Raw genomic sequence first — 18223 nt, 5'->3', positions numbered from 1 at the left:
AGGCTCTTCCAGGAAATCAGACAAGATGAGCAGAATCACTCATCTGCCAACCACCCGACCATACAGCAGGGGCAAGAGATTGTAAGAGAAAACTCATTTTTTAAAAAGAAGCTTTTTACTGCTTCTCGGGATCTGGTTTCTGTGTAGAATGACACACAAAGAAACTCTTACAACACATACACAGTGAGGAATTCAGATTAGGGAAGTACAGAGAGAAGCAGACACAGCTCTGAACCAAGCTTCAAAACTTGCGGATCCTCAAGCGCATGTCGTAAGATGAGAGCAACAGGCTTGTACTAGGAACTAGGAGGAGAAAACAACCCCTTTTCAATCTTCCTATTTGAGGAGCTGCTGAATACCCAGTTTAAACTTTTTTTTTTTTTTTTTTGACATAGATAATCTCCATGATTTTAACACTCAAATTTGAGGAGGGAGGGGGAAGCAAATGACCGCCAACATAGCAGAGCAACTCAGATCTCACCAGGGACAATCTAGAATAACTGACCGCGAATGGAAAAAATGAACTCATGTATTTTAAAGGGGTGAATATAACTAAAAAATATCAAAACCAAAAAGAGCTATAAACTCTCATGCCATTAATATCTCGTAGACCTATTTTCAATACTTCTAATTCACATCGTATGCATACATAGAAAGAGTGGCAACGCAGTTTCATGATCTTAAATCTCAGAAGGGTTAAATAACAGCTGGTGAAAAAGTCTGTAACTATAACAGTCTGAGTAGCAGTACTGACTGGTGCAGTGTTGAGAATGCTTATTTCCAGGTTGGTCCCTGCAGCCCACCTAAAGAACAAGTGATCGGGGATTACAACTCACAGGACTATGAGACAAACTTGCATTTGATTTACTGAGTGAAGCTTTCCAAAGCTGGTCATAAAGTTCCCCTTCATCTCCTCCGGGCGTATACGCAGCCAAGTACAGCTACACCTGAGCGCGCCTTTGCCATCCTGTCCAGAGGCTGGGGATTCAGCTGCTAAACTTTCAAAGGCTGCACAGTGTTCATAAGTGCACAGGGGGCAAATACTCACTGACCTGAACTGCAGAGCTAGGAAAGATGAATAAAACAGAAAATATGGGACAGTTTACTAAAGGTTTGGTCCATGACTCAACAGTTTGTAAAGTCGGCCCAGGAAAGGCTGGCAACCTGAAACTGATGTAAAAATAGTGCCTTTTTAAAGAAATCCAGAGCCAATCAAAACCATGTAACAAATCCACTGAACTTCAGGTTGTTACCGCATTGCGTTGCAACATTTTGGAACTTCCCAGAACAAAGCTTTTGTCCACAGGACAGAGCCATTTGCGCAAACCAGAAGTATCCGCTGCTGTTAACACAGTGAATTCTATGTACATGCACACAGCCCCAGAGACCATTCCTCCTTAGCAGGCAGGAATGATGCTTACTTGATCATCTACACATATGTGTGCAGCCACACACAAACATAGCAAACTGCACGTGTATGCATTCATTAAATTGTACCAGCAAAAGCTTCGGTAAGAGAAAGTCGCGGTCATGAACTCCTCAAAGCAAAGAAACAAACCAAATATGCAGTGTAGCTCTTTCGGGAAGAGGGTATGGAGAATGGGGAGTCTGCAGATTAGATTTTTCCTGGGCTCTGATGACTTTATGGTAGAGACAGGTGAAGTGAAACCTGACTAGGGTAACTTTAGCCAGAGAGAGTGAGATAGAAATAAACAATATTATTCCTGGAAAGAAGAGGTAGTAGCTGTCCCTCTGCCAAAGTGCACTCCCGTCCAGAGCCTATTAGCTGCAGATTCCTTTCTGCGCTCCACCTCCCAGTGTCAGGGCAACGGTCCCAGGTCTTGACGTCAAAGCTGCCTTTTGTTTGCTGCGCAGACTTTCCCCTTTTGCAGGTTTAGCGGATCAAGGCATGGAAGCAGCTGGGCAAAGGGCTCTACTGTGGCCAGATCTGCAAACTCAACACAAGCCTCCAAGGGAAGTCCTCTCCCCATGTTACTAATTTCAACCTTTCCAGTGGAAAAAAAAATTAGTTCAGTATGTCTAAATTGGTTTACATCTAAACTGTCCTCTTGCTAACCTTTCCTTCTATTCAGGCCCCGTGTTTTATCTGTTGCGGTTTTATCTTGCATTATTTCGATTGCAAGAGCTGCCAAGCAAGGACTCTTTCCATAAGCATAAGACGAGACTGTAAAACTACTTCTTTAACTGTCAGATATGTTCGGAGAAAATCCTCCCAGTGTTCCAGGATAGTACTCGGGGATATCAGAGGGGAAAGGAAGAATGAGACCAGGTGCTATTATGAAATCCTTCCACTTCTCTGAACTTGGGACAGCTAGAGCCAAACTGGTTGTTTTCCAAAGTTAGCAGAGGAGCCTCTCCTCTGCTAGTCACGATGACTTGGGCTTCTCCTGCTAAAGAGGCCCTTTAAGATACAGTTATAGCAGTCACAGTAAGATTATGACATTCCTAATATAAATTCAACACTCTATTATATCCTATAGCTTTTTTGTTTAAAGGCCAAAGACTGTAGGTCATTAAACCGGGGGCAAAAAGAAATGGAAAAATGCAGTCACATAATACACACAAAAATGGGCACGGAAATCAGCTGCCACGTATTTCCGAGAGGAGATGCCAGTCTTCTAACATGCTCAGAGTTAAGATCTGACCACATTTGTAATCCCTCCTTCAACAAACCCGACATTCACTGGGATATTCCACAACAGGGCCCTCCTATTCCCCTGCTGCTGAGACTCCCAAACCCATCTCCATCTGCCCAAAGCAGAGACCAATGCTCTTACTCCTGTTCTCCAAATATAGGTGTGCTGCAGGCTCTCCGTTTTTCCCCTTCTGATATCTTAAAGCTGGGGAACCTTTGGTATCTTTCCTTCTTGTCAGACTCTCAAACTAGTACTTGACTTTGTGGTTCTTGCATGAGTACTGTTCCTGGCTTTTTATACCTGTAACCGAGTGGAAAAACATGACTCTCATCTCCTGGCTACGGCACAGGGCTGTCACTGCTGGGATGCAGCATTCCTAGGCTATTAGTAGCTAACAAGATGAGCAGTGTATGCTCTTGCTAGTGAAAAGAAAAAGACAGAAAGACAGAAAGACATTTCTATCATCTCTGCTGTCAGAATAACAGAAAACTATATGCTCAACCCAGGCCAAAGTGTTTCATCCCTTGCAAACTGTTAATTTACGAGGCAGAATGCAAGTTGCCTGCATCTCAACAGAGCCTGGTCATCCCATGCTGTCCTACTGACCTGTACAGAAAGCCAAACTTCCCAAAGAAGTAACACACGTGCAGTTCCCTGGGATGACTTATTCACTAACTACTGCAAGTAAATCTTCATTCAACAATGCACATCCTGGGTAGGAGGAAGGAGTCCCAAGTGGAGTCTCATACAGTCACACTTCCCTCTCCTGTCTTTCAGCCAAACTACAAGCACACAAATAAACAAGGGAACTGGGTGTCACATTTATTCTCTTTTAAGCTCCTTCTAGTGTTTTCAGAGAAGTCATATTAAACAAAATGGAAAGGCCTGTTCATTTTCCCTTGCTCTCTAACAGCAGGGAGGCACAAGCTAGCAGGTCAGTAGGATGACTTTATATTACGGACTTAAAAGCACACATGGGTGGTATCGGGGGCAGATGTCAGGAAGTCCGCCAGCTGCTACACCCTGATCTAGAGCTCTGCATGGGGGTGCTACACCAAACCGGGCTCTGACTTTCTATCAACGTGTCCTGGAAATGCACACTGCCAGTCCACTCACTCACTGTGGAGATAAGCAGGACCTTTTAGGCCTCATACAGATCCTTTCTCTAATAAAAAGCCTTGACAAGATTGAGCCCTGGGGATGACTAGCAACTTGAACTCAATTTATGTCACATGGCATGCTCTAAAACTAGGCTGTGATGCAGAGAGAAAGAATATTTTCAGGTACTGAAGAGACAGCTATTCCAGTAACTCAGCACACCCCTCCCACTCCACCGAAGTAGGTGAGCAAGCGACATGAGGCTTGTTCCAAGCGCCCTGAACCCAGGAGTCAGGTCTCAAGAAATCCATAGACTGAAATGCTAGTAGTAGGGGTGTCAGGGTGGAACGGTTGCATGTGGCTGGTTATTGGCCTTTAGACTCTTGACCCTTTAGACAGTCATATTTTCCAAGCTCTCCCTGTCACTACAAGGGCTGAGAATCTTTTTTTAAACAAACAAACAAACAAACAAACCAAAATCATAGACTATCTCATCACAAGAGAGAATTATGAATCCAGAGCCAGAGGCTTGAAGAAAAACAGTAAATATGCAGAGAACTAACAACTACCAGAGCATCCCCCTGATCCTGGAGATAGTTTCAGCTGGTGCCAGTTCTCAAAGAGCCAGCAGCAAGGCAAGCCCACTATCACTGCCTAGAAGATCTGCTTTTAGCAACCAGCTGGCTCCCAGGGCAGGATTTGTGCCACAGCAGCTCTGCCCACTCCCGACTCCCATCCATTCTCTCCCTTCCAGACTGAGATGATACAAGAACAAGCTGCCTACCACAGGAGGGTGATCCTTTGTATGCATTTCATTTCTAAATGAATGATGGGGTGTTTCAGAGTTAAAAAACACAAAACAGCCACATAGCTGAAAATGTTCAGCTAGGTCCTAAGTCTCAGCAAGCCAAATAAAACTCCTACCGCCTCCCCAGAACTGAGGAGTGAGTGGCTCTTTGTGCACAGCGTGCTGAGCAGCACCGGCTTCCCACCCAAAGTCAGAACAGACAAGGAGCGCGGGGCAGGCGCTACCACGGCTTGGAGGCCACAGCTGCCTCGACTTCCCTGTCTCTGTCACATTTTTTTTGCTTGCGATGTTGGTGCAGAGACCTAAGGAAACAGAACTCCCGGGAGGAAGTGAGTCAGGAAACCTGTACCGCGTCGCAGGGGGAAGTGTGACTCAGAGTGCATGGTGCTCACCGCTCCCCGACACCCTGCAGGAGGTGATAAGATTGTGTAATCCCCAAGATAACTTGCTGCACATCCTAATTCTGCTGATCCTCCCAGGGGAGGGGTGCCTCTGCTGAGTACTGTACATTAGCTGATTTCTTAGAATAAACTGTGACAGCTCCCTGTGAGCTCATCAAGTGGGAGGGGGGATGCTGGGCTCCCTGCCTGCGCTGTCAGAAGAACGAGGAGCTACAGAAGCACTGAATTTATCAAGAGCACAGCAAAGACCTGGCAAACCTCTTGTTTAGTCTATTTGTTCTTCTTTCACAGACAGAAAGTGTAGGGACAGAAGTACTTGAAAGTGACAGAGGAACCAGCTATAAAGCAGAGGGGAGGATTTAAGAAAGAAAGAATTAGAGAAAGAAGAGGACAAATGTGGCGACAATAGGAGGGGAAGAGACAGTCTGTGCGGTCAGGACTGGTGAGGGGACAGTCGGGGAGAGGTACATGAGATACTGGGAGGAAAGAAGCCAAGAGTGTAGGCCAAGCAAGGGATGCAAGGAGGGCAGAGAGACGACGGAGAAAAGATCATAGGGAGAGTTGTTTAGGAGTGATGAGGAAGGTACAGAAAACCAAAATGCCCCTGGGATTGAGAGAGCAAAGAAACATTACACTGAGGGAAAGAGGCTGCCATCCATTTTGAGTTCTCAGTACACACCAGAGCCAGAGTTCACATTTCTGGGTCTCTGTCCACCTGCGTAAGGGCCATTCCTGAAAAACAACCAGAGCCCTAAAGTAGCGGGGTGGAACAAAACACAAAAAATCACCCTTTTTCAGCCATACAGGATTGTCCTTGTTTCCTCACCATGAATGCAGGCATGAGCAGAGTTAGCACTCACAAGCTCAGCCCTTTGCCTGTATCAGGACAGCATCAGGGTCTCGGGACACGAGTAGGCTTCTGGCAATTTCTGCTGTACAAGTAAAGCTCCCAGGCACCTTGGGGAGCCTGATGCCAGCTGAACTTTCCAACTCCCGCCCTCTGCACCCTGGAAACAAAACTGTGGCTAGAAAATTCCTTTTGCAAACAAACTACTGAATATGAATGAAGAGAGAAGGAAGCGCTCACTGTCCCTGCGCAGGCATGGCTGGCACACACGCACACCAGAGCACACGCTGCTGCTACACGCGGGCTTTCACAAAAACTTGTCACAAAGTCAGAAAAGGCCCTGTCCTGTCCCAGCTCACCAGTGTCAAAATCCACTAAACAATCATGAACACAGCATGAGTTAGGGAAATCCAGGCCTGGTTATACAGAAAATTCACTCTCAAGAAGTATCATTTTCAGAAGGGACTGTTCTGTGCTTCCCAGGAGAGCTTCATGCTCCAACACGCAGGTACACTCTGGGGCTGCAGCTGCACAGAGGTTCTGTCCATCTGAAGTAGATCTAAACCGCATTTCAAGCACTGTTTCAGAGTCCTAACAGGGCATAACATGGCACTAAAAAATACCACACAGTCTTTCAACTGCAGATTTGTTATGCTATTTATGTTTGAGTCGGGAGCCAGAAGTGATCAAGCCATCAATTTCAGAGATTTTACACTCAACTGAGGGGCAGCAAAGATGCTGGCTGAGACTCAAAAGGCCTAAAGCCTATTGCCATTTCTGCCCCAACCTGTCAGCCATCCTGCGACAAACCACTGTGCGTCCTTGGGCTCCGGGTCCCTTTTCTCCCTCTGTTTGCCTCGCTGCTATCGAATGCAAGCTTCCTGGGTGTTGGCTGCTGGACAGTACACGCCAGTAACATTAAATGCGTCTCAGACTGTAAAATGCTAAATGGTTCTGTAATGGAAATAATAATGAGTACTTTTAAGTTTCAAGCCTGGTATTTCTAGGACAAATGTCACAGCTCATATGATCTAATGTCCCAGGGCTACTGAGCCTGGGAAGAGGAGCTGTGTATCAGAACTGCACACAGGAGAGCAGGGAACCAACCTACAAGTTCTGGTAGCAAAAAAAGTAACATTTTTATCATAAAACCCAAATCAAAGGAAATTCTTATTCCTCACACATGAAAATTCAAGGCTGCTGGAAAACCAGTTTGCTGGAAATGTGTGTGTTTAAAAAATTTAAAAAAAAAATCAGTGAGACCCTATACTGTAATTCCTTATTTCACTGTGATCAGTCTGTTACTCAGAAATAGGACAACCATATTTTGTTCCTGTAGGCAGTATCTGTAAGGGTACAGTGCAAGGACCAAAACTATTGCTATTGTGCTTTATAAGCATGTGTTAGTTATTCCGCTCCCTGCAAACACTCACCCACCCTGTGGGCACAGTACAAGGATGAAGGTACTCATGGATTTTTGTTTAAATGATGTTTTGTGAGCTTGACTCAGCTGCTGACACACCTCCTCACCACACAGGATGCCTGCACTCTTTTGCAGCGGCTGTTTTTCCCTTTGAATCTGTGCTAATAGGAAAGCATCAGGTGGAAGAGTTTATTTTTCTAGTTACTGTTTTTCAAGATGCTGCCTGGCCTAGATCAGTTCCAAGAACTGAGGCAGTTGAACAAAGAAACTTTTACAGGCTCATCAGCAGCATGAACATCACTGCTCTGGCAACTTCCCACACTGTAGCAAGAATTTGCACAAACCAAAACGAGACCACACACAACAGAAGGGCTGAGCAGTGCATGCAGGGAACCGCCAGCGACAGCACCTTCAGCACCTCTGCAGACACCAGAGGCAGCGGGCAGCCTCCAGCACCATGCCGTTACACTTCCCCAGAAGTCGTGCTCGAGTAGAAAGACCTCCCCACCGCTGTTTATCCAGGCAACTAACCAAACCGCAGTGCTTCCACAGCGGTGGCAGGGGGAAGGCAAGCGATAGAGTTGTTCACTCAGTTCCCTCCCAAGGCCATATTCTCAGACAGGATTCACACACCACAGCTCCTTCTCTGCCTTGCAATACCACAGGTTGCTGATTATGAAGCCTGAAACTTGAACAGCAGTAAATTCCTTTAGGGGACAGGATGGGGCAAAGCAGAGGCTTGTAAGATCCCAGTGCTTCAGCCCTTCTTCCTTCACCCCCCATGCCAGGAAAAAAAATCAGTCACTTCCATGAACTCTGCACAGGCACAAAAATAATCTCAAAAAGTCATCTCATTACATGCAATTACCAGTGCCAGCTTAGCAACAGTGAATTTGACATCCCAGGTTACCCCACCGCCTTCTCATTCTCTCTTTTGTGTGTACTTTGACAGATGACCATGCTGGCGTTCAGGCTGGGTTTATATTCTTTCCTGGATTAATGCACTGCGGAGCTGAAATCAGGGGCCAGCCCTCCTCAGAGCTCGACTGAGAAAGTAAAGCCCCCAGGCTAACCAAAATCAGCCTGACAACCTGTGTCAAAACAGAAGCCTAAGTCAATTTTAGGCACAGAGGGAAAGGAAGGGACTTACTTTCTCCCCTGAATAAAGAAAGCCAAAAACGTTGAAGGAGAAAAACCTTTGGACTACTTGTGTTCGGCTAATTTCATCCATGGAAATAGCAATAGAAATGCCTACATGTGCTATGTTCTGGTCACCTTAAGCTGTTTTCTGGATCTCATCAGATTCATGACAGCCATCAGACTCAGATAAATTTGGCACTGGGGCTATGGCTGTGACAGTCACAGCTGTGGAATAACAAGCTTTGAGTCAGCTCGAAGAAAAAAGCAAATGAGCCAATGCATTTCCAGTGACCCAGTAATAGCCTGTGTTTCCAGAGAGCTCTCTGCCTGGGGACCCCACAGGCATTAATAAACCCTCATGATCCCCAACTGAACCACAGTATCAGTACATCCTATACTATGTATAGGGGAAACTGAGGCATCAGAGAACAGTGCTTGGCCCCAATCATGCAGCAAGAAACAGAATCTAAATTACAAGATTATAAACTACAAACTCCTCCTCCTTATCCACAACACAAATGCAGACCCCCATATAAGTAATTTCATTTGACTCACTGGAATTTTCCCTACGGCACACACAGTCTTTACATGCCTCTCAAAGCACACTATCAAACATTTTGTGCATCTGTACACAGCACCATGCTGTAACTACTCTCTCAAGGTATACCTGAACCAGGACAGTTTTGGGGAAGTCTGTGGCTGAGAAGTTCTTTGCACTCCAAAAGGCACTTTCCTTACTGAAGCGTAGAGCCCAGGGAGGACATGGCCACTGGAGCACGCTGCTGGGCTGAACAGCTGCTCGTGCTTCAATTTGGATAGGCAAGATAAAAAAATAAAAGGTGGTCCTAGCATAAATCTAGTGAACCTGAGTTACATCAGGGATACATTTGGCCAATGATATGACTTTGTATTTCAGAGTGGCTTCCAAACACCTGGCCCCAATGAATGAAGAAAGCCTTTGACCCTTTCTATAAGAGCACATTTTGTAGCCTCTCTTGGTGCAGTGAGGGTTAATCCAGGCTAGTGAACAAGAGGGATGAAGATCAGCTCATCTTTTCCATTCAAGCAGAGCCTGCTACAGAAAATGCTTGTTTCTCAATGCTTGGTGTCTCAGTGACTTCCAGGAACAGTGAGCTAAACTCAGCTGCTCTTCCCAGCACCAGCTGAGGGGGCGGCAGGGGATGGAACACAGCCCTGTTCTTGGAAGGCAGGAAAAAATAAGGCTCTGGCAGAGCTGTGCAAACTCTCCTCTCTCCCTCCTCCCCTCCCCAAAAGCCTCTTTCAGCATCTCTAATTCCTCACAGTACAGCTGGGTTGGTTTTTCCTTTTATCAAATAAACATAAGAACAATGCAAGAAAACTGCAGGCAATTCTCAAGCAGTGACAGGTTAAGTTAATCAAATAAATAAACAATAAGCTCATCTCCATGAGCTCCCACATGCCCCATGATTTTGCTCAGTTTAGTGCATGACCTACTGTACTTCTTAACATTTTCCTGTCAGATAAACACAGAAAGCTATAGAACCATCCAGCTCATGGAAACTATTTTTGGCTGCTTTATCTTCATGCAATACGAATTCCAAGGAATGATTGGATATTTGGACTTCTCCCAGCCTGGCTGACTGTGAAGGGAGCAGACAGTAACCTCATTGGTATTCTTCTGTGGAAACAAACATCTTTTAGAGATGACAAGTATCTGGCTTGTAGGTACAGTACTCTGAATGAGATTCAGGGAAATAGAGCAGTCACCAGCTGTGAGGAATGTGAGCATAGCCTCAAGGCACACAAAAAAGGAAAACAGGAATCAGACTGAGTTTGCTTCATGGTTCCCCACAAGCTGCCCTTGAAATACAAGGCAGTAGCGCTGAGCTGTGAATAGAGGGAGAAATCCTGCTGCAAAGTTTGCAGTCAGTAGCACAGCTGGATGAGAATTCACACCATCTTTTATACAAACTCAAGTCTGGCCCTGAAGAGAAATAAAAGAAAACCTGTGACATCTGTGTTGGTAGGCCTCAACTGAGCACCCAGCAAACTGCCTCCCTTGTCAGGCATCTTGGCCAACAGGCCCGGGAATGAATGGGCCACAAAGCAGCCCAGACTAACAACTGGTCACCCCAGGACAAGGCCATGGCATGCTGCCACAGAGGCGTTGCAGGAGAAGCTGTTCCCTGAGATATACAGTAGCTGTTCAGCAGATAAGACATCTGTCTCCAGCGCAATTGGTCTCTCACCTATTACAAGTGTTCCAGGCACTTAAAATGCTGTGGTTTTCTGGTTTTTGGGTGTTTTTTTTCACCTGCTGGTCAGAAGTAAAATGCAAATCTGCGTGGTTACACAGGACTGATGTTCCCTGCAACGCCAAGGCCATACACACATGTTTAGAAGACAAGCAGACTTCATTGTTATCTTTCATGGATTTCAGGGCTATAAAAAAAAACCAAAAAACAAAAAACAAAAACCAGCCAGGGAACAGCACAGAAAGCAACGTAGAGTCAGCAGCAAACTACAAGACCAGTTTACAGATTGTTGAACATTTTCCATTTGCTGATTTCTAGGTTCTCAGACACCAGCTAAGAGATTGAAGCACTCTGCTGTCCCTTCGGGACTTCTAAACTCCACCAGCACGACACACCATTTATCTCTGCTGCCTTCAATTAGAAACAGGAAACGAAGAGTCGGGCACTAGGCTCATTTTTAGCTGTGCGAAACTGTGATGATCCAGCTACTTGCCTATAAATCAATGTAGATGTGCTGATTTACACTCTGTGAGAAGTTGGTTCGTTAGCTAGAATTAAACAGAGGCCCGAGCCACACCATTTAAATTTGAACAGTGCTCTTGAACACCCTGTTCAGTCCAGGAACTGGGATTTGCTTTGTGCCTTCCTATATTTAGCATACAGTAATGTAATTGAAGCAACAAAATTAGACCCGCAAATAGACTGGTTTCTCAGTACTTAATCAAGGACCTTTTCCTAGAACTGCAGAGGGCTGAAATTAAAAGAATGTGTGGTAATCAGCCCCATGGAGGCAAGAGGAAACCACCATGAGTTTAAACTCCAAACACACATTCTGTCCAGCTGAATGTACCCTTGTTTAAATTAAACATGGCTTCACAGTGACCCAGGCCAGGGGTTGCATGAAACATTTCACAGTGCACAGCCCACATACAAGGAATTACTGAGCAGATACAACTCTTACGGTCTGCAATACACTGTATAGTAAGAATGTCCTCGGACCCCTATCCTTAATGGATGAAGGACACGACAGGTCTGAGGTACCTCTGCAATAATGTTAATCTGTTTCTGTCAGCGACTTTTGTGAACAGCAACAGGTATAGAAAGGAGCGACCGAAAGACAAATCCAGTGTACAAACTGCAAAATGCATAAAACAGGCTGCAATCATACTGCAGCAGCACTTAACAACAAAGTGAGGAAAGGCAGGAGCGTGCAGCACTGCACTCATTCATATTCACTATTAATAGGTCTTACAAGATAAACTAGAAGACTCCATTTTCTGTCCTTTTTGTCTTAATCTTCTAATTTTTATTGGGGGGCTGAATAGGAGAATATTTTTAATTTAATATCTTTTTTCCGTCACCAGTTTTCATATTGCTATTAAGAAAATCTCCTCTTCGCATTCTAACCTAACAACTGCCAGAAGAATAAGATGAAGAAAATATTCCATAAGCAGAAATACAGTCAGATATTTAATAAGTGTTGAAATGCTTCAGGAACTGTCAAAGCTTGCAGCTTATGGTGAATGAACGGGAGCTTCATTTTTATGTATTTCTACAGAATCAGCATCACAAGCCTCACAGTGCCAGTTAGGACATGCAAAGACATGGATGCAGAGCTAAGTCAGAGGAAGGTCTTTTAAAATACATTCCGGAGCTGTATTTTCTAGCTTTGGCAATACCCTTGAAGAGGTCAGTTGTAACTCCCCATCTCTTCGGCTCTCGCTGTCTGCAACTGTTCTGCAAACAGATGGAACAGCCTGTCATGCACAGAGTATGCCCCTAGAAATGTCCTCCAAACAGCTTTTGCCAAAAAAGTTTTAGGATTGAATTTACTTCTCACATGTAGAAGCTACTGACTTCTCTTGGCAAGTTTTTCCTGTGCAACATGGGATCTCGACCGGATCAAGACAGATGAGATAGAAAGATTAAGAGTTCCCCTGCACTGTTTTCATACACTGCATTCCCACTCCCTGCTGTTGTGGGAGGCAGAAGGTGAGGACAGATCAGGAAAAGTGAGAAAGTAAGGAGAGAAATAGGCTATGGGAACCAGACAACAGTAGCATAAATTTAAATCAGCCATTGTGCCTTTGATTCACCCTGAGGCAAGACAGCTGAGAAGGAAGGGTTCAGCTAGCTCCCCTCCCTGCAGTGGAAAAGCAGCACTGAGCTCTAAAGCTGAATCTAAAAATCACTCACTTGAAGCTCCAGATACTAAGAATTGATTATGTAAAGCCACATCAGGGAAAGTGTTTCTTGTATAGCGCAGATCTTTTTCAATGCAGGTCTGCAAAACATTATAGCATAATTAAGGTTCCATAAATATTAATAATTCCATTTGTAATTCCATTCCTAGTTCCGCTCCTTCCATTCTTCTAATAATTAATATTGCTTTCACATCACCATTAAAGATACCAGCTTGATAGCAGGAACAAAAGATTAGGCCGAGAATCTTATTTGTAATGAATGGTGACGAATAATATCAGGTGCAAACTGCAAAGTGTAAGAGTGCAGAACCTGACTGCCCTAACCTGCAAGTTAACCTATCAACACAAAAGCCTCTCTGATATTCACAGATATTAGCATTTCCTAGAAGAAAACCAAGAAGAAATCATTTACTCTTAAATTACGAAATACTTACTGGAGACAGAAGTACGTTTGAAAAAGACGTGTCAAATGCAATTCAGGGAAACACACTCCAGCGTTTTACAAAAAGCCAAGTCACCTTCCTTTCGAGGCAACGTTAAGGAAACAGAAGTGGAATTACCACCTCTGCCATTGTGGTGAACCCATTCAAGCCGAGGACAGCAGAGCTGTAATGGAGGGTAAATGAGAAGCTGTGAGGCAAAGCTGATGGGGAGGTGGGGGACTGTGCAGAGGTATAGACAATAAACATCTTTTATCATACAATTCAAAGCAGAATCAGCATGTGAACTAGTTTAATGCTTCACCCTCAGCCTTGCCTTCTTTTTCTCCCCAAAGGCATACTGTTCCTTTGAACAGGCTTTTCCTGACTGCTGCATGCTTTTGCAGCCAGGAGCTCAAAGGCACTGGCTGGTAAGTGGCACTCGGGCATGTCTTTCCTGGATCTTTGAAGAGCTTCCTTTGGCAACATCTCACACTTTTATGCTCCAATTCGTTATGTACGAACAGACTGGGCTTTCGCATCTCATCTGGGCCTTGAGCACATAGCAGGCAAGCCCCTGTTAGTGCCCCAGTGGAGACACAGCCAGCACGTAGAAAGACCTTCCTATAGTTAGTCTTATAAATCCTTTTTTGGAGTGGGTGCAAAGGTGGGAAAATTACCTCCGCTCACAGGCATGCTCTCTACGGAGCACCCGAGCCCTGCAGCTGGACAGTGTCATGGCAAGCACAAAAGCTCAACAGCGAGAATACCTTTTCTTTAGCAGGGAGGCTCAAAGCTGTACAGAGTCCATGCTCCCTTCCTAGCCCATCAAAAGAGGAATTACCGTTTCAATATCTGCATCATCATTCAGAACATTTCCAAAGGAAATTAATTTGTAAGTAAGCAGGAGCTTAACTCACCGGTGGACAGAATATCCAAGAATAACCAGCATGCTACCACCTCCCACTGACAGCTAATCCAAAATTGATATTGCTTTGGTGGATGATGGCTTTGAATCTCAGCCAGCTCACTTCCCTCTCAAACCAGCAGCACTTTGTGACCTTTTTTGACCCAGAGCCTTTTTTTTTTTTTTTTTTTTGATTCAATGGCTCTGAACAACCTATTCCTAAAGAAGCTGAAGTGTCATTCTGTCCTGTAAGAGTAATGAGAGGCCTTAAATTCAGCAGGTATGCAAAGGCATCATCTCCCCCAGGGCTCGTCCCTAAGCCCACAGAGAAAGAAGGAGCCTGGGAAGACGACCTTCACTCTAAACTCCCCACATGATTATTTAGCTTGACTAAATCAGTTTCCCTTTTGGCATATTGAAACCCCAGCCAAAAATCCAGTGTCCTGGATTTCCCCAGCATTAGAAACTGCCATCTGCAAACGACCTATCTTCTTAGCACCTCCGCTGGGGCTCTTGCCTGCAAGTTATCTGAATGTGTACTTTCTAAAATGCTTATTACTATTCAGTGTTTTATAATACTTTTTTTCTTGAGGCCTAATAATTTAGAAATTAATTCATTATCCTTCTGTGATTCTAGCATATTATTGTGCTGTCATCCAAACACAGATCAGAAATACTTACTAAATGCTTCTACTTATTTTCATCATTATTAACAATTGCACCATTTCCATTTCAAAGAGGCCTTACACAATTCTTTTTCTGTTTCAAGCAGAATGTTTAAATTCTTTATCGTCCTTGAAGATAGCAGCCAAGGATAATTTTACATTTTCCTTTTCATTTCCAGTTTTCTGCACTTCATTTCTAATTTATATTAACTGCGCCCCACTCTCCCTCCCCTTCCACATTGCTTTTACTTTTTTGTTCCTAATGCTGTCTTCGCCACTGAACAATGATCAGCTTTTACGAAGATGCCTCTTTCCTGAGGGCAGAATCACAGTTCTTTGCAATATAATGCACTCTTCTTAAAGAATACCTAATTCTAATATTTTTTCCTACAAAACACTCCCCAAGTTTAACTCAAAAAGTCTTTTAACTTTGGGTAAATTATGTGCTACACTATTAGCTGGGAAAGTCATCTTTTTATTTAGATTTAACTTTAATGAGGTCATGGTCATGCAGATACAACCAACTTCCAATCCAGCTCTGAAATCCTTTGCTCCCAGACGTGCTGGGTCTGTTAAAACACTATTCAATGATTTCTTGAAGGCCACACAGCACATCAACCCTTCCACTCTGAGCGGCTGCACCTGCTGATCTGCGTAACCATCATGCACTTATCTTCTCTGGATGCAGATTCCTGGACACCAGTTCCACAACAGCCACTGGGTCAATGTGGCAGCAGGGACTAACATGCACCTCCACCCCCACCACCAAGTGAGAACATTTCTGCTCTCCTTGATATACAGAACATCCTCCCGGTGCTTTGACTGGGTGCTGGGCTTAGAGTTAGACCTTAAAAAAGTGCTCCCAAACTGGGTGTGAAAGAAAGGGATGAAAAATATCATGGCTGGAAAATAGCAGAAAGGGATGAAGTAAGCGCCTGAATTCTGCACAGTGCTGATCATGATGCAGGCTGGCAGCTGGGGATTGAGACCCCACTGCCCCGGGGGACTCCAGCAAGGACAAAAGGCAAGGCAAGGGAAGAGATCATCAGTGAAAGGAGTAGAAATATCTTATTGGCTCTCTCTTTTGGGGCGGAACCCTCCTAGGTGGAAACCAGAGGAGAAACATAAGAATGGAAAAGGGTCAGATGGACAACTGCATTTACTGAAAAGCTTTTAACTTCTAGGACCACAGATGCCACCCAACAAGAAATTGTTGCTTTCAGCATTCAATTAAGTGTTTGGTAAAATTCCTCCCTCCTGGCACCTTCACTGAACCATCCTGTGAAAAGCCAAAGACAAACCCCCTCTGAGTGGCCAGCCCCAACTGTGCAAGATACCTCCAGCAGGCTAAAGTCAGGCCCATCAACCCTTCTGCCCAGGAAACTGGGGGTTTCAATAAATCTCACTGTGGGAACACTTCTGGCCCCAACCTAAACAGATACTTGTCTACACCTCTTGCTAATATTCCTAGGTCAGAGCATAAAATGATTCTTCAAAGTTCTTCTTTGAAGAACTGCATTTTCTGGTCTTGGAGAAGGGTAGAAAGAAGTAGAAAAAAACCTGGGTTTGGAATCTCACTGGACAAATTAGTGATTTGATTTTAAGGAAGGCCCGGTACTTGGTGTGTTCAGACCTAACCACAAAAATCGGGGTAGCTTAAAAATTGCCCCCCAAAATTGCCAAACAGGATCAATGCTATGATTCAGCCAAATCCTTATCCACATCTAACAGTGCCCAAGACTTCAAAGGGAAGTAAAAAAACAAAAAAAACCCAACCAAAAATCCATTATGTAGAATTAAGGAAGATGTTCTTTTGAAGGCTTGTCTTGTGCTGGGACTTTGACTCTTCTGCTTTCCCCAGCCCTCTCCCTCCTATCTTGCCATTTTTTGCACAAGAATTCCTAAAGACAGATCCTGAAGAATACAGCAAAGATCACAGAATACACCCATTTGCTGAAAACTACCACGGAGAAGATTCAGACTTAAAGGTAGAGACAAATGTCAGCAGCTAAACAAAGGCTCTCAGCCTTCTCACTACACGACCAGCCACTAAGAAGCAAGTGCTACAACCAGCACCAGCGCAATTCAGTATGTCTGCCATAATATAATTGAGGTTGGAAGGGATCTCTGGGTTTCATTCAGGCCATCAAGTTAGGTCAAAGCAGGGATGACCTCCAAGTTAGACCAGGTTGCTCTGCAATTAGTTAGGCTGCAAAAGAGGAGACATATACGAATACACCAAATACTGGAATAAACTGCTGCATTTGCAAATGGGCTTTTCCCATTTGTAAAATCAAAGTATTGCTACAAACCAGGACAACTGTTTAATCACAATTCTTGAAAGCCAAACTGGTGTTTACTCTTGGATGTGGAGAGCACCCTACCAGCAGGAAGAACAGCCAAGAGCTCCCTGATGACCTTCTAGCTTCCTTAAGTAGTTTCCAAATGGTACACTACACTCACAGGTAATCCCTGCAATAATATAGTATCAAATAAAATTGAAAGTTTATCTTTTCAATGCTAGATACATTTGAGTTACAGAAACAGTAGAAAGTCACTAAAAATTATCTTGGATTAACACACTACACAATCACATTTCTTTTAAAACCTCTTCAGCTCCATCCTATACTATACAAGCGGAGAACTGTTCTAAACTCCGAGTAAATCTGCTACCATCCTGATGTGCCTGGTTTTCAATAGTTTTTTACTAAAGAACTAAGTGGAGAAATAAACCCACATTTGGTGACACTGCAGTCTGACTCTAAACTATCAAAACCATGGATGCCAAGAGGTAAGACTTTCCTTTGGGATTTTAATTCCCTGCACTAACTACAGCATTAAGTACAGCAGATGATAAAGCATCCAGTCCTCTCTACATGTAGTTCACCCAGGTATGTTCTGTGGATGCTGTACGCGTTAACTCACATGCAAAGTACATCTTACAGTACGTATGCCTTGCAGTCATTATCTGTTAGCTTCCTACCAGTGCTTCAGTTCAAATCTTCAAGCTCTTTTGGGATGTCATTTAGCCTCACAAGTTATTAAAACATCACTTTTCTCTGGCTTGGTTGCCTACATTATCAAAGGTAACCTTAAAAAGGACAAAAAAAAGAAAATGGAGAAGAATATTGCACTATTCTACCTTTGGAAGCAAGGATCTACCAAGCATAGTACCCCATGAGTAACTTTATGAAGAGCAGATGAGGTTTACTTTACAACAAAACACCTGAAACATTCACCCTGTGGTAGTTTGAACCTGCAGGTGTTCTTTTGAGGAGCCTGCTTTGCAATGCATGGTTCTTCACTCAAACACTGTCCTCGAGACTTTTCACATACGCAGCAGAGGCTGTTAAGAGGTCAGAGATCTGATAGGGATTATCCGGAAAGATCTGGTCTTGCCCTGGGACAAGAGAGACA

General features: G+C 44.1%; 1 protein-coding gene across 1 annotated transcript in view; it reads right to left on the bottom strand.

Moving 5' to 3' along the window:
• MAPKAPK3 (MAPK activated protein kinase 3) overlaps nt 1-18223 on the bottom strand; it is a 134915-nt gene that overhangs the window by 91290 nt on the left and 25402 nt on the right. The window contains exon 4 of the mRNA XM_082321588.1: nt 13250-13421. The gene's annotated coding sequence lies outside the window, so the exon portion shown is untranslated. The remainder of the gene's footprint in view (nt 1-13249; nt 13422-18223) is intronic.

This window comes from Platalea leucorodia (genome assembly GCF_965183815.1).
Source record: "Platalea leucorodia genome assembly, chromosome: 9".
Taxonomy (NCBI): domain Eukaryota; kingdom Metazoa; phylum Chordata; class Aves; order Pelecaniformes; family Threskiornithidae; genus Platalea; species Platalea leucorodia.
Note: the sequence above shows the minus strand (reverse complement) of the source record. Positions and strands in the feature narration are given on the sequence as shown.